Source organism: Grammomys surdaster, unplaced genomic scaffold (genome assembly GCF_004785775.1).
Source record: "Grammomys surdaster isolate TR1022 unplaced genomic scaffold, NIH_TR_1.0 211, whole genome shotgun sequence".
Taxonomy (NCBI): Eukaryota; Metazoa; Chordata; class Mammalia; order Rodentia; family Muridae; genus Grammomys; species Grammomys surdaster.
In genome coordinates, this window is record NW_021604656.1 from 1,306,261 (window position 1) to 1,324,383 (window position 18,123).

Here is an 18,123-nt window from a genome sequence, read left to right on the forward strand (position 1 = left end):
GAGAGAGAGAGAGAGAGAGAGAGAGAGAGAGAGAGAGAGAGAGAGAGCCCCTGGGCCTGGCTTCAGCTTTTGAAACCTCCCAGTAACATACTTCCTCCACAAGGTCACACCTCCTAATTCCTGTCAAGCAGTTCCACTTGCTTATGACTAAGCAAGCATTCAAAGATACAAGTCTATGGGGTTTCGGGAGTCATTCTTATTCAACCACCGAAGGCTGGATTCCATTAGTGAGATGAAGCAAAGAGGCTTCAAAGTAAAGAAATGAGAAGGCTGGGCAAGGCAGTAGATTGGAGGAGGAGACAGAAGAATAAAGGAAATCCCAGGAAACAAGAACAACAGATCCATAGAGGTGAGCTAGTGTATACAAGCACCAAGTGTACACTAAGCAGAAAGGACTGCAGGAGGTTTGCATGGGCTATGCCTTTGGGAACACTTAAGCTCCAGGCCACCTGTGGGAGAAGAATTTTCATCAAGCTACAGAGCTGAAGGCTGTGCTGGGGCAAAACTGAAGAAGCACAGGTGAGAGGAGACAGCTAAAGAGGCTATCAGCATAGGCTTGTGGACAGGCAGGGGAAGCAAGACGCTCCTGTGAAGAGACATTGTCCTGAGGGAGACATTGGCCTGACATCCTCAGAAAGGACCTGAGTGTCCATACAGGAGACAGTATGTGACTCAACCTCTTCCTCAATCATCTGAGGGGCTGCTCTGATGTCATTCCTTTCACTGTCCCCTTCTCATATATCTGGAATGTCCAACTATTCCAAATAAACAACTTTAGCTATCCTACTGGCTTAAGACTCACATTTCTGCATGGAGTTCTTCCTGCTTTAGACCATTTAAGTTCCTGGATGAAACACAACACAACACAACACAACACAACACACACACACACACACACACACACACACACACACTGCTTGTATATTTTTCAATATGCCTTAGGTAGCATAATAGCTGATCAGCTGCCTACCCTCCATGCTGTTAGAATTCACTTCCCTACTGATAACTCAGAGTTATTACTTACTAATTTCTATATTCTGTCTGGGCTGCTCTTAACTCCAATTGGCCACCCCACATGACCACTTTTTTTTTTTTAACTGGCTCAGCTATCCTCTAGCTGCTCTCCTTTGCCCTCCTGTATAGTTTTCCTATTCTATGGTGCCTCCCTTTTCACCCTCCCTTCTTCTCCTAGTGGTCCCCAGCCTGAGAAACCCAAACCCCACATGCCTATATCTCTTCTCCCCAGCTATTGGCTTCTGGCATCTTTATTTACTAATCAGAATTAACTGGGGACAGGGTCCCTCAGTGTCTTATGTGTGGACTCTCTCAGCTTTGGGGCAGTTTGGGGGGACTGAAATTAGCATTAGAATACAACAGGATTAGGCCAACCCACTAAAGTCTCAATAAAAAATTCTTGTTGCCCTTGTTTTATGTCCCCATAGCAGCTTCCAGTTGCCTGTCTGATGCTACTATGTGCATGCCTAGGGGCATAGGGACAAGACAGAACCCTTTACATTCTAGAGTTCACATCCTTCCCTTTCTTGACTTCTCATCTGCACTGTCATGCACCTTAATAACTAGACCAGAAGAGTGATGTCACTGTCACTGGGTGCTACATTTGTTGAACTACCAACCCATAGCCTTGTTTACAATTCCATATCCCCACTGATAAGTTTGTGTTCCTTGCTCTGCTTTTGCCTTGGAGCATCTGGGTTGCTCTAACACACGGCCTGACTTCCGCTCTGGTGACTCATTTACAACAGACTTATTTTTCTCACAGGCGTGTAGGCTGGGAAGTGTGGGGCCAAAGCAAGGCCAAATTTGGTGGCAGATAAGTTCTGACGAGGTCTGGCTTCCACTGCATCCCACGGAGTGTCCACCCAGGAAAATGGATTTTCTCCAACCTTTTTTTAAAAAGACACTTATCCTTCCCATGAGCCACGCCCTTCATCACTGGATCCTTCCCAAAGGCCTCTCCTCCCGATGCCATCACGTGGGGGGTTGGTTCTGCAGGCCCACCTATCCAATGAGTATTCTCAGATATCCATCTGCTTCTGCTCTGCTGCTTCACAGACAATTAACAGGATGACAGTCAGGACAGGGAATATGCCAAGAATCATAGGGCTGGGCAGTGTGCAAGCGGTGTGCAAACTGCGTACATGTACATGTGGTAGAGATAAACACCGTTTTGCCACCCATACCCTCGTTTCTTCAACCTGTCCTCACCACATGGAGGGGTCTCCTGGTGCTGTCTCTCAATCCTCTTAGGTCATTCTCTCATTCACTCCAACTGTGCTTGAGGAGGTGACTGAGTCTAATCACCTTTTCCCTATGCTGTGTGCGTGGCTGCCTTTCTTGTGGTTTGATAAGGATATGAGCTTTGAAACAGCAAAGAATAAGATTCCATCTCAGCGCTGACACTGTGGTCTGGCTTATCCTGAGCATGTTTCTAGACCTCTTGCAGATTTTCTTAACTACCATGGCCTGAGATATCTATCCCATGGAGGCTTCTAGGTATAAAAATCAGTGCTCTTAGTTACAATCTTGTCAGTATGGGGTGGAGGCCATGTTCCCCCCCCTTTTAACCTAACCTAAATATAGTTTTATATTTATTTATTTTTATGCCATAAATTCCTCTGGACAAGCCAGTGTATCTGTGCATGCACACACATATGAGCATACACATGCATGTGTGTAGAGAGTACAGAGGTCAGAGATCTTTCTATGTCACAGTTGTCTCTATTGCTTTTTTTAAACATGGAGTCTTGCTATGTAGCTGGCCTAGAGCACACTGTTTAGACCAGGCTGGCCTGAACTCACAGCGATCCTGCCCCTGCCCCTGCCCCTGCCCCTGCCCCTGCCCCTGCCCCTGCCCCTGCCCCTGCCCCTCCCCCTGCCCCTGCCCCTGCTCCTGCCAAATGCTGGGGTTAAAGGTATGCACCTCCATGCTTGTAATGCCTACCTTTTATGTCACAGTATTGACCAGGCAATACTTTGTTTAGTATTGTTGCATATAGGCAGCTCAGTGAAGGGTCTGTGCTGTGTTTTTTCTCCCTTGTGATGTCTTTAACAGACTGAGGGATGAGCTTTGATCTCAAGAAAGACACAGGAATGTGTCTTGCTAGTTTGTTTCCTGAATGCTTACACACAAATTTGATGCACTTTCTATCTTTGAATCTTTGCTGAGTCTCCTAGTGAGACATTTTATCTAGGACTGGACCTTTTTTTTTTTCTTCTAGGAAAGTCTTTTAATTCTTGGTCAAATCTCCATCATAGAGAGCTGTTTGGAATTTCTATTTCTTATGTTCTTGGGTATGGCTGAGATTTGCCAGTTTTTACCTCCACTTTCCAAACTCATTTACATAAAGTTCTTGCATAAAATCCCCCTATCTCTAATATTTTAAAATTATTTTATTTTTTTTTATTTTTTTATTTTTTTTTAAAACCTCTGCAATTATTAGTTTATTAGTATCATCCAGGACTCATGTTCAGTATTCCTCCTCAAATTACATTAACAAACGCAAATGTAAAGAACCCAAGTCAAAATTATATAACAGCAGTCCATCACAAAAGCGTGTAAAATTACAAGAACGCTATTTTAAAACACTGGCACTTTAAGAGAACGATAATCTCAAAAAACCCCCACAAAATTGCCAAATTGTTCCCTAAACTAAGCAGATTAAACATGATTAATGAATGAGTTTGGGTTTTATAAAGAAAAAGCAAATGGATTGGACAACTGGTACTAATATGCAAAGTTTATCCTCTTTCCTTGTATCTGATTTATAAAGGGACAAACCACAATATAGGAAAATATACCCTTCATTTTAAATGTGGCATAACTTTAAAAGCTGGCTCAATTAATTAAATATACCTTTAAACAGTCAAGTTTCCTGAGCAATCCGTATTTAGATAGTAGGGCAAATACATTATAGCCAGCGTTCTCATGATAGCCTTCGCTGGGACTAAGGTCAATGAATAGTATGGCAGTCTTGTATTTTAAGTTCACGCTTTTGGGGATACATTCTCAGGTCTTTAGTAGGGGAAAACTGCAAAATATAACTGTCATTACATAGTAATGGCAGTTAAAGGAGAGTCCTCATGTAAGGATTAGAACATACTTTTCTATTAGTCCTTCAAGGACAGACTTTCAGATTGCTTGATTCTAATAATCCCATGGTGTGACAGAATTGATCACTCCTTGCTTTGCCAAGTAGGTTATATAATCTCTTATTCAACTAATCACGTTTTTGGAGATTCTTTAACTATGGATGAAAATGTTACCCCTACCATAATATGCAGGGTTGTGTGGACAAAAGCTTTTTTCCAGCTAACTACATGAAAAGATACACACTGTAATAATCCATGTGACCCAAAATGGGCAAAAGCAAAAGACTAGCTTCCCCTCGAGAAGAAAACTTTCAGACCTATGAAAAGGACAACAATACTAATAAAAAAATTGTATTTACTTAGAAGCATTCAGAATGTCAACAAAACAGCCGCAATTTTTTTTTTTTGCAATTACAGAGTGGTATTCAGTTAACAGAACAACAATTATCTTCGTATAAGCTGCATCAGAGACAACTGAAGATGGAAAAAAAAAACCCAAAAATAAAACCAAAAGAAAAGAAAAACAAAAACCAAACTACTGTCCCCATATATAACTAATTTGTGCTGTGCACCAACAAGAACCTGCTTTAAATTTCCATGCCAATTTACAACCCCCAGACTGTACCAGGCAAGGTTAGTGGCTATTGAAAATACCACCAGGACAGGGCTATCTAAAGACACATTCGGTAGTGTGTTAACTATACAAAAAAAGACACTGTACAGTTTAAAAACAAATCTTACACAGCCTTACATTTCAATTTTTTTCTTTAAAAGGAGTGAGTTGTGTACAGGGGGGTTAAATGCTTTATAGACAAGAAAAAAACTGCGCTAGAACCAACTTATTCATCATCATCATCTTCTTCTTCATCTTCGTCTTCCTCTTCTTCCTCCTCTTCCTCATCTTCTTCATCTTCCTCATCATCTTCCTCTTCCTTCTTTTTCTTGCTCTTTTCAGCCTTGACTACCCCCTTTTTTGCTGCATCAGGTTTTCCTTTAGCTCTGTAGGCAGCAATATCCTTCTCATACTTCTCCTTCAGCTTGGCAGCCTTCTTCTCGTAGGGCTGCTTGTCATCCGCTGCAGTGTTGTTCCACATCTCTCCTAGCTTCTTTGCAACATCACCAATGGATAAGCCAGGATGTTCGCCTTTGATTTTTGGGCGGTACTCAGAACAGAACAAGAAGAAGGCCGAAGGAGGCCTCTTGGGTGCATTGGGGTCCTTGAACTTCTTTTTGGTCTCCCCTTTGGGAGGGATGTAGGTTTTCATTTCTCTTTCATAACGAGCCTTGTCAGCCTTTGCCATATCTTCAAATTTCCCCTTTTCTTTAGCAGACATAGTCTTCCACCTCTCTGAGCACTTCTTGGAGAACTCTGAGAAGCTGACAGAAGCATCCAGGTGCTTCTTCTTGTGCTCCTCCCGGCAGGTTTGCACAAAGAATGCATATGAGGACATTTTGCCTCTCGGCTTCTTAGGATCTCCTTTGCCCATGTTTAGTTGATTTTCCTCCGCGAGGCACAGAGTCGCCTAGTGCCCGTCCGGCTCTCGCTTGCCCCGGCGCTGTCTCTATGGAGCTCAATGTACTGCAATGGCTGTGAGAGCGGGAGCCAGACGCCTATTTTATTTTTTTAAATTCTTTTTTTTAAAGATTTATTTATTTTACTTATCAGTACACTATAGCTGTCTTCAGACACACCAGGAGAGGGCATCAGATCCCATTACAGATGGTTGTGAGCCACCATGTGGTTGCTGGGAATTGAACTCAAGACCTCTGGAAGAGCAGTCAGTGCTCTTAACCACTGAGCCATCTCTCCAACCCGAAATTATTATATGTGTGTGGATATTTTGACTGCACCATAAGTGGCCACTGTATGTGTGCAGGATGTCCACAGGGTGTCAGATCCCCTGGAACTGGAATTACAGGTGCTTGTGGGCTGCCATGTGGGTGTTGGAAATCAAACACTGGTCCTCTGGAAGAGCAGCCAGTGCTTTAACTGCTGAGCCTTCTCTCCAGCCCCCAAATTCAGTTACCTTTTGAATGTATGTAGGCTCTGCCGACATACCCTGCTTCCAAATACTGATATTGACCAATTACTGACGTTCATAACTTTTGTATTCCTTCCTCTGATGAATTTTCTGTCTATATGTTGCTGCTCATTAATGCAAGACCATTTGTTAAATACGGCCATCCTCCCCACCATTAGTTTGTTAGGATCTATTTTTTCAAAATGTAAATGATGAATGGATGTTGTGTTCTTAGATTTTCTTTGCATGTTTGGGGGCATTATTATTTTTGTTGATATGGCTTTTGTTCACCATCTTCTTTGTCGTCTGTATGTTCATTCTCTCCTTTCCACTCTTTGTTGGTTTAACTTCGTCAGACAGACACTCAGAACCTTGATTTCTACATTCCTTCTTGTTAAATCTGTGAATGGACAGAATTGTACCTGTACCCTACAACTATATGTATACTCCAAAGCTTTGCCTGTACCCCACAGCTCTGCCTATACCCCACAGCTCTGCCTGTACACCAGAGGTTGCATTTTTACCACTGCAAGCACTTTGAATCCCCCGTTCTGCATCTCTCTCTCTCTCTCTCTCTCTCTCTCTCTCTCTCTCTCTCTCTCTGTGTGTGTGTGTGTGTGTGTGTGTGTTCCTTCAGCAGACAGATACTATAATTCCAGCTCCTGCCCCTGCACGCGGGGATTCGACAAGACCTTTAGGGAAGGGGTGAAAGAATGAAGGGACAAGAGACACAAGGAATGAGAGCAAGTCTGGGGTTCTGATCAAGCTCTGAAACTTTAATTTCGGGTGCAGGTTATAAAGACACAGCAAACCAGGAAGTTTGGGTGAGGGTTATTGCTTAGGGCTATCCCACTATTGAATGCTTATTGCCCTAGACCATCCCACTGTCATATCCTTATTGCCCTAGACCATCCCACTGTCGTAACCAGCTCCCAGGAAATGCCAGACGTTCTTTAAGTTCCTGGGGCCTGAGACCTGTGAACGTCCTTTCTTAACCTTGCACTGACTAGGCTTTCTAGAACAGCGGGTAGCTTCCTAGGTTCTCTTAGAACAGCAGGTAGTTTCCTGGGTTTGGCTCCTGACAAGCTCTAAGGTGTCTGACTCCCTCTCCTGTCCTGTGTGTGCATTTGCAATCTTGTGGACACATACATACAAACATACACATAGTTAAAAACAAAATAAAATCTTGAAAGTTATATTAGGTTCTTTTTGCTTTCATAGCTTCAGTATTCTTGATTCTTGTAATATGGCATAGTCTGGGGGTCTCTCCTGAAATGGAGCAGGCTCATTAGAAGCCGTCTTTACTTATAACTTCATTTACCATAATTGGCTGCATTAGAAGCAAGACTGTATAACAAGCAATAGTGTCTAGAATGTGTTTCCCAAAGTGTGTGTGTGTGTGTGTGTATGTTTGTGTATGTGTTCGTGTATGTGAAGCATAAAGGGCTTCATGGACGCTAGCAGGCTCAATGCTTTCATCATGGCTCTTTCCAGTTATGGTCTTACTGTGAGAGAACTCCCACCTCAGTAACTAATGTGACATGTGGTGATATTTCTAGAAGAAGGAGGCAGCACAGGGTTACAAATAAAACTGGATAGCAAGAGATAACTTTTCTTTTGGGTTGTTACTAGGGTACTCAGATGTATCCCTGAATCTTTGCAGGTGGCAGGTGAGGAGGAATTGGGAATACCTCTCACCTTTAAGGGGCTTTCTTGCTTCTCAGAGCAAATGGAAGCACAGATCCATGGACAAAGTTGAGAGGAGCCTGCTGCATGCATGAGGGTTTCATATCACACTTTAATCTAAAAGAGTCCTTTGGAGGTCACCCATGGCTCTGCTACTTCCACGGTCAAGAGGCAGGATGGTGACATGTGGCCAAAGCTTTACATAACCAGTGTCAAGATTTGTCTACAATAATACCCCATGTCTATATTCCTAAAAGGACTTTCATATGTCTCTAAGTGATTTTGTTGAGAAGCAGATTATAAACTGGGCCAAATAAGGTGAGAATTCAAGCTGCTTTTGCCTAATATAAGAATATTGTAGCCCACAGTACTAACATTTGATTTGTAGGGTAGTTCTGTGCTCTGATCTGGAATGAATGCTGAAGGTCCTGTTCCCCATTTGGTTCTTGACCTATCAATAAAGATGCTAACAGCCAATGGCTGGGTGGAAGAGGTAGGACTTTCACTCCCATCCCTCCACCCTTCTACACCCCTTCCCTGCAAGCAGGCTAGCAGATGAAGGAGGAGGAAAGAGATTCATTGTTCTTCAGAGGGAGAGAGAGCAGTCAATCATGTGAGATCTTGGGTGGAGTGGTCATTGGCTGCTTCCCTGACTGGGCCTGGGGTAGCAGGCAGGAGATTAGAAATGAAAATAAGTTGAGGGCAGATTTAAAATGCTGATCAGGAGAAGGTAACCAGACAGCTAAAGTTGAGGGAAGATTTAGAGTTGCTGAGCTGGGAGTGAAAAAAAAAAGGCGTGATAGCCAAGGTGTGTGTGTGTGTGTGTGTGTGTGTGTGTGTGTGGTGTGTGTGTGTGTGTGTGTGTGTGTGTGTGTTTCATCCATGGATCCAAGGGAACCTGGGCAGGGCTGGTAGCACCGTCCTCCCAGAGCTTAATGTAGGGTAGTAGAAACTACACACTACTTTGATTTTGGTTTTCATCCCTCTAAAATCTCTCTTCTGGTGTTTCAGGATGTTTTCTTAATCAAAGGTAAAGAATTTCAGGATGGTGACCACAAAGCATTCGTTCAAGTGGGGAGTCTTTCACAGAGTATGGCCCTATATGTATGTGTACAGGGCTCTGAACATGAAGTCACCCTGATTGTGGACTGAACAATCCAAATAGGCTCTGTTATAGACATGAATGGAATCTACCTCGAGATGGAGACACGCCCATGCTCCCCTAAGAGTTAATGCAGTTGGGCAGCTATGGTGGCTTAAATGAAAAACGACTTCCCTAGGCCCAGGCAGTTGAACCCATGACCTCCAGTTGGGGGCACTCTTTGGGAAGGTTTAGGTGGTCCAGCCTTGCAGGTATGTTGAAGTATTTGCTGGAAGCAGGCTTTGACAGTTCATAGCCTCACCCTACTTCTCTCTCTCTCTCTCTCTCTCTCTCTCTCTCTCTCTCTCTCTGCCCATGTCTGCCTACTTTGCTCCTGCGTCATGCTTGTGATTAAATATGTCATATCTCAACTTCATGCTCCAGCTATCTGCTGCCTTGCAGTTCTTGCCATTATGGACTTTAGCCTTCTGAAACCATAAGCCACAGTAATCTCTTTGTTCTATAAGTTGCTTTGGTCATGAGATTTTATCAGAGCAGCAGAAGAGTAATTAATATGGCCAATCAATGGTCTGGCTAAGGGACATTCCTAAAAAGTATGTTCACTTTAAGGTAGTATATAGGGCATGGCTACACTGATCCATACATCTGCCTGCTTTTCTGAAAAGTGTGACTTTCCTTTTCTTCTTTCCTTTTTTCCTGAGCATGCTTTCCCTAATTCTTTAGGATTCATTCTTTCTCTAAAGGTCCCCTCCCTGCCATGTGGTTGCCTGCCACCCTGTGGCTGACCTCCATGCTGCCATATCTCACTCCGATGGGCATGGCTTGTTCACCAGACAGCTGTGAGATTTACACTTTGCCCACTCTGGGGGTTTTCTTTTCAACTTTAGTAAAAGTGTCCTGAGTCGCATTTGAATCTGTTCTTTATGTAGAGAGTTCTGGGCTATGGCTTTCCTGAATCTTCAGCCTTTCACTGATGCATGCCTTCAGTCATGCATGTTCTTGTAAGATAACTTCAGGAAACTCACCGGTTCATCAAACTGGATGTGGACAGGTCCATTTTGGGGGGACTGTCACCAGTCTCCTACTTGGTAAGAGTAGACATCTGTCACAAAGTACCCCTGATTTACTATGACAATGAGGAAGCCTAATGCTGGCACACTGTACTTCTGAAGGTCTTTCATCTATTTTTAATAATAACAAATCCACAGACTGTGCTGTGTGGGTTCAGCATAGATCTGAGGCCATGCCAGTTGTGAGCTGGAGGACTGTGGACATGCTCCCACTTCCTCTGGTCTTATCATGGTTCTGATAATCTGTCCCCCCCTATAATATATATATATATGATATACTATATATGATATATAACACATATTATGACATAATATTATATATCTTATACATATTGGGAATATATAGGGAACATATCTTATATATCATATATGTATATATGTAAGATATGTATCTTGTTATAATTTTATTTGTGTGTGTTTATGCATGCACACACACATATGTTCATGACTGTTTAGGACCCAAGTTTTCTAGTGTTTGTGGAGGTCAGAAGAAGAGGCAAGGTCCCCTGGAACTGGAGTTACAGGCATTTGTGAATCACTATTCACGGTTCTGGGAATAAAATATGGTCCTCTGCAAGAGCAGAAAACTCTTCTAACATCTGAGCCACATCTCCAGTCCCAGTATGTATCCCTTCACAAAATAGCTAAGACTACAGAAATCTTGTGATGCCTACTTCGCTGTTTAGCTTTGTCATTCTAGAAAGGGATCCAGTTTTTTTCCCATCACGCACTTGGCCCATATTTGCTACCTTGATTTCCTCCACCCCCTGGTGGATCTGCTTCTTGCCTCTCCCAGTTGGCTTAATGTCCTCTGTCAGTCATTCCCTGTCCCCATGGCCAGGTGCTCATAAGGAAGGTTTCTCAGCTCTATCCTTCTGGCTCTGGGCTTGGTCATGGGTAGTAGTGGCACGTGGTACCCTGTATTCCTTCTTGCCTTTACTCTGAACACTTTTCTTATTGCCCTTAGTCTAACACACAATTTCATTTTCTGTTGCTTGGTGTTCAATTCTAGAATTACAGCAAGATTTTTTAGGTATAAAGAAGATGTTTCTTTTCAGAGGTTTAAGACCATATCTGGCACCAATTAAAAAAAAATTTCCCAAAAATATCTAGTTGGCTTTGTAGCAGCACAACCTCCAACTCAAACATGGATAAGTCTGTGTGCATTTATTGTCAGCCATAGATCTCTGTCTAGTACATATAAACTTCCCTTTGTACTGGGACTGGAAGGACAATTTTTATGGTAATTTATATGGTAATATAATTTATTTATAAAATATCTGCATTTCTAGGTTTTCCAGTGGAGGTAGCTATGAGCAAGGCATAGCCAGGCAACGCAGTGAGAAGGTATCTCAGGTGATTAAAATAACAAATGGTAGGCCCCAGAGCCTATAGAACTAGAGGAGGCCGGGTGCTTGGGAGGAAGAGAGGTGGATATCCAAATGAAAGTCAGGCCTGGATGACTTTTCCACCCCCGTGGAATGCAAAAGTAGGGAGATTTGTGTTATAAAGGCAGCTACTGAGAAGACTAATCTTGGTTACCAAGTTGACACCCAAGAAGAGGGAGTCTCACTTGAAGAATTGTTTCTGTATGACTGGCAAGTCTGTGAGACATTTTCTTGATTGCTAGGGAGGTCCCAGTTCAGTGTGGGTGGTGACATCCCTGGGCAGGTGGACCAGGACTGTATAAGAAGTTTTGCCGAGCATGAGCCTGGGATTAAGGCAGTAGGCAGTGTCGGGCTGTAGAAGACATCCTGGGGTGTTTGGCCACGCCCCCAGAACCCAGAGACCTAGCATGCAGTCTGGTCTCCATTTAACCTGCATGGTGGGTCACGCAAGGCACAGAGAGAGGGCGTGACTAACAGGCCTCTGTCTCGAGATTTACATATTAATGAATTACCTAAAGGTCGGGGGCATAAATAACTAAGTTTTCATCTCCCTAGCCCCTCCTCTTTACTGCTCCCCACATAAGAAAGCTCCTCCTGGTATTTTGTGGGAGAGCACCGCCATCCAGATACAACCATCAACATGACCAATAAAACTTCCATGTCTTTGATTCCACATGTCTCCTGGAACTTTGGACTCTCTTGTGTAAGTGGGAAACTCCCCCATGGGAAAAGCCTTTCTGGTGCTCCCTGCTCCAGCGGTCCGAGGGGTCCGTCCCCAGCAGCAGTGGCCCATGCACCTGCACCTTCGCAGGCTGCCTCCGTCCCTGCTCTGGGGACTCCCTCCCCGGCCACCGGGCTGTGCTGGTCCCGCTCCTGCGCTAGTGAGATGAACCATCAGCTTGGAGTGCCGCTGAGTCCCGCGGACCACCAACTGAGCTGTGGCTCTGAGGACTGCCTCTGCCTCGGCCTTGGCTATGGCGCACCAGCACACCCGACGAGCCCCCTGCCCTCACGAATTATAAACCACAAGGCAGTACTCCTTCATGCTCTGATGACCACTCTACATGACTGCTTCTTGCTGGGGAGTAGGCACCATGGTACCAGGTACAGACAGAATTGACCTGGTATCCAATTAAAGAAGCCCTTACCCCACATAAAATATGCTTCTAGGATTCCACATGTTCCATTTTGCCATGTTTCCTGGGATCTTCTTGTCTTCTTTTATCTCTTCTTTTTCCATCTCTTTTATCTCCTCCTCCTCCTCCCCTCTCCTCCATAGTTCTTTTCATAACAGTTTTTAAATCTTTTGAGAAAAACCATTTAGATTCTAGTTGCATAGTCTCCTGCACCCACTAGATGGAACTAAAGTACACAGTGTTAACTGCTCATGTGCTGGTGAGTTTTACCTGTCCATTTGACACAGGCTCACAGCATCTGGGAAGAGTCTCAGAACTGCCTAGATCAGGCTGACTTGCAAGTATATCTGTGGAGTGTTGTCTTGATTGCAGTAACTGTTGTGGAAGACCCAGGCTGAAAGTGGCTAGCCATCATTCCCCTAGGATCCAGACTATGTAAACACAGGGAAAGCTAGCTGTCTGCTCTGCATATGTGTGCCCATTCTTTCTGCTCTCATCTGTAGATGTCATGTGACAAACTGTTTTAAGTTCCTATTGCCTTGATTTCCTAGCAACAACGAACCATAACCTGGAATTGTGAACTGCAATAAACGCTTTGTTTCCTAAGTTGTCAGAATATTTTTTATCTCAGCAACTGAAATGAAACTTCATAGCGTGGCAATGGGTTTTCGCAGGTTTCAAACGTGTGCTTGCATGAAATATGAATTACGTGATTACAAGGGAGAAGGTGTTTTTAAAAATAATTATTTGTCTTGTGTGTTTGTGTGGCTGAGTGGATGTTAAGTTTGACATGCGTGTGAAGTGGCAGACAAGGGTCAGAAGAGGGCACCAGATAGATCCCCTGGAAGTAGAATTACAAGAGGCTGTGCTACCCTGTGTGGGTTCTAGGAGATGGACCTGGGTCTTCTGGAAGAGCAGCAAGTGCTCTTAACTGCTGAGCAATCTCTCCAGTCCCAGAAGGTATTTATTAAACATCCTAGAAATGGAAGAAGAGAAAGAAGAGGAAGACAACTGTAGCCTGTGTGCTCCATCCATAGCAACTCGGTCTTCCACACAACTCACTTTATATCCATGTAGTGACCACTCACTTTGTGTTTAACTGGAATCATACTCAAAACACCACCTAGCACCCTGATTCACCTGGCCTATTATGAATATATATTACGAATATTATATTATATACCATGGATATATAATATTATAAATGTTATATTATAATATATATATGTAAATTTCAATTTTCTTTTTTTAGTTGACACATGACTGTATGTATTTATGGAGCATTGTGGGGTGATTTGATACCTGTATAGGCTGTTCAAGGATCAATTCAGGGTGATTAGACTTTCTATCATGCCCATTACCCATCATTTCTTTGTGTTGGGGACCTTCAAAGTCTCTCTTCTACTTCTTTGGAAAATGTATAATAAATTGTACATTATTCCCTGGATTTTGCATTTTGATTTAAAATGAGAGTGACTGTATATTGCACATACTTCTATTTCCCCACCAATAAGTACAACAAGGTCAATTGTGTATAAAGCAAAGTCATAAGTATGTGTATATAAACACTCATATATCTGGTCCTTTGAAAGGTTTATTTCCCGGAGTGCTGTATGAGACCTGAGGACACAGCCATTGCTAGTTTTTCCTGATCCTGAATTAATCTGAGAAAAAAATTGTAAGAAATGGTCAGCAGATGGCGCTCTAAGAATAAAAACAGACCTAATGGTAGTTTCCGTTGCCAGGATTTCTGTCTGGTGGAGAAGCCTCTGATGTGTATAAATTACAAAAGCCTGGAGTAAGAAAACACAACACCCAGGGGTCTGTCATGAATCCAGGGGGAAGCCGGAAAGTCAAATATGTTCAGGATTCAATGCTTAGCTATGCTCACGTTGACCAGGCAAATCTAATCAGGGGCATGCAGCCGTGTTTTACTTTCATGAAGTTAACTCTGTTGCAAATGTTTGCACTGATCCAAGCAGTTGAGAACACCACAGAGGGAAGTTGTATTCCAGGGCTTGAATAACTGTGCTATAATTCCACAGTCTCACGTGTGAGCATCCCTGTGCCTCTTTCATAGTGGCAGAGAGGCCGGGAGGCGCGGCTTCAATCTCTGGATTCACTATCCTGGCTCTGAGGTGCTCTCCTACCTGAAGCTGAATCACTTGAGACACAGGGTGTGGAGTCTTTGGCGTCTCGCTTTCTTATCTTAGCGTGTTCTTCTCCTAGTGACGAGGTTTGCTATTATCTCTGCTGTTTGAAAGGCAATGGTTCTAAAGAACCGTTTTTTGTTTGTTTGTTTGTGGTTATATTACTTCCTTCTCTGTTGCTGTGATAAAAATACCATGATCAAAAGCAACTTTCTGAAAACAGAGTTGGTTTTGGCTTACCGTTTCAGAACGGGAGTCCATAATAATGAGAGAGGTCTTAGCAGCGAGCAGCTGGAAAGGAAGTTGCTTGATTACATTTCATTGGAGCACCAGGGAGCAGGGGGAGGGGCATAAGGAGGAGCTATACACCGTTAAAGCCCGCCCTCAGTGATATACTTTCTCCAGTAATGCTGTACCTCCTAAAGCAATAGAGAGTGCAACTCTTTGATACACTTCATGTTGTGGTGACCCCCAACCATAAAATTTTTTTTCTTGCTATTTCATAGCTGTAATTTTGTTACTGTTATGAATCGTAATGAAAATATCAGATATGCAGGATATCTGATATACACCCCCTGTGAAAGGGTCATTCGATGGCCAAAAAGATTATTACCCGCAAGTTGAGAACCACTGTCCTAAAGGTCCCATAACCTCCCCAAATAGCAGCACCAACTGGGGACCAAATGTTCAAATACCGAGCCCGTGAGAGCATTTCTCATTGAAACCACACTCTTGCCCTCTCTCTTTATTTCTAATCTTAAATATTTTTCTATTTAACTACGGTCAGCCTTTTTTTTTCTTTAAGAAAAAATAAAAACCAGAACAACTATGAAAGGTAGGGAGAACTGTTCAAATAGCACTAGTGGTTATTTTGAAATGCCTAAAGACCATCCATCTACTTCCATCTTAGGACTTGATGTTCAAGTGAGAGGAGGAAAAAAAAAAAGCAACTCCCCAGCTATGTATTCATAAAGCTCTAGAAAGTTCCTGCAGTCATGAAGCCAAGGGAAGCCTTAGCATGTCGTAGCATGCTGGAGCAAGAGATAGCATGTGATTTTGGAGCAACAGGAAGAGAACTGAAGATGACTCTCCAGATTACGAATTAGTAGCATGAGCAAACAGGTCTGGAAACTGAGGAATGAACTCAGCTGAGCCATCTCTTGGGTGGTCAGCCTTGACTCTGTGCTCTGCCATTGTTTAGCCGTGAACTATTTACTTCCTTATATATTCCCCGTGAAAGTCTTTTGGTTTAGTTTGCATTCAGGTCATTTTTTTTTTTTACCTCTGATAGCCAAAACAAAAAACAAAAACAAAAAAACAAACAAAAACCAAAACCAAAAAATTTTTCACTGCTTTATAGTCTAGAATCTTTATTCCTTCTTTTTTATTCTAAATCTTAAAGTAAAATTAATTAACCCACTCCAGTGTGGGCTTGTTGTCCTGTTTATTAATGGACACGTGTAGCTCTGTTCTCCCTGACTCCTCAGTTCTGTCACTCCTCAAACTTCTGCCTCCCCTGCTGCTTTCTCCACTCGATATCAGTGGTTTCCTTTGGTGGTCATCTGCAGGCATCTTCTATACACAGAAGTTATTCACAGAACATTCCAGATGCTCAGTTTATTTATAGACTATTCTAGGTCTGGTGAAACCAGCAAAGAGGTCACGTGGCTGTTGTTTATCCTTAAGTACTTCCTAACTCACTGTGGCTTTCGATGATGCTTTTACAAATATTTGAATTTGCGTTATTTGGTTCCAAGTAACTTACTGAGTTCTGTTCTGGCTTACTTTCTGGTTTTCGCCTATGGGAATCCAGCCTTTCTTCCCCTCCTTTGACTTTGATTTTTTAAAAAAATAAATTCATAGAAAACAATGGGAAATGTATTGCTTTTCATCTTTGGGCTAAATTAAGTAGTAAATGACAGGTTTTCGTGATTAATTTTGCCTATTTGAACAGCTGTGAAGTGGGAGTGTCAGTAGAGTGAGGCGTGGTTTTCTGCTCTCCAACAAACCTTTACAGAATGGTTACACCACAGTCATGCTCAGGCCTTCAGGAAGTATGTCTTAGCACGATGGCTTCCAGCTGAGGCTCCACTGGAAGGATCTGCTGAGGTAGGCTGATCGGCCCTGGCAGTTTCTAATGGGTGTTCTGCACAGCAACAAAGTGTGAACTTCCACCAAACTCCTGAGAGATGCCACAAAAAAGGGCCTACTTTCATCCTCCCACATGTGGACATCCTAAGCTCCCCTTAGGGGCTCTGAGATTACAAATGCTCACACTGTGCACATGGTTTTGCAGGCCCTCCTGTTTGCACAAGTGATTTGCCCACGGAGCTATCCACCCAGCTCCAATTTCAAGGAGTTTTTCTGGTCCATGTCCTCTGACATCAATCCTTACATAATGGCTTACTCTTTCAATTTAATGAGTATCTTAGGGTTTGTATTCCTGCACAAAACATCATGACCAAGAAGTAAGTTGGCTTTATGCAGCTTACACTTCCACATTGCTGTTCATCACCAAAGGAAGTCAGGACAGGAACTCATGCAGGGCAGGAAGCAGGAGCTGATGCAGAGGCCATGGAGGGGTGCTGCTTACTGGCTTACTTCCCCTGGCTTGCTCAGCTTGCTTTCTTATAGAACCCAGGACCACCAGCCCAGGGATGGCACCACCCACAATGGGCCCTCCCACCCTTGATCACTAATTGAGAAAATGCCTTGCAGCTGGATCTCATGGAGGCATTTCCTCAAGGGAGGCTCCTTTCTTTGTGATAAATCCAACTTGCGTCAAAACCAGCCAGTCCAGTGTGTGTGGTTGTTTTGCTTGAACAGATGGATGCCTGTGTACCACGCCTAGAGCCCGAGGAGGCCGGCAGAGGGTGCCTGGTATAGAAATTTTGGAACGCTCATATCTCCAAAAGTTTTGCTAGGCTCTTCCCACGAATGGAGTGTGATTTCCACACCTATCCATTTCTATCTTTATTATCCTGAGTTTTCTAAGACATGAACCCTATTGTCTCTCCACATATGCCGATCTTTGTGGAGGCTTTCTAGAGCACAGTGTGGTTTTCAGGACACAGTCAGGCACATACGGTTTATGTCAGGCTGACATTAACTGAACCATTCTGATAGATGGTACCTGGCTTGGTAGTTTTAGCTCCTGTGTCTTGGGGCTCATTGTCGGCCCACAGACATATGGCTAGTTGTCTGTCATTTATCCTTAGACCTTGAAGAGCACACTCATTAATTCACAGACTTTATTTGTTTTTGACCCTTGGAGATTCCTGTGTGGATGCCCGTCTTTCTCATTGTAAACACGGACAGCTTTCTTCTCATATCTACGTGTTCTTTCTTCTGTCAGGTTGACTGGAGTAGAGAGCTTACTGCCTCAAATTTTTTTTCTTGTTGATGAGTTCTTCCCATGGCTTCCGACAGCAAAGAATTGGCTTCGGCTGCCTCTGTTGTC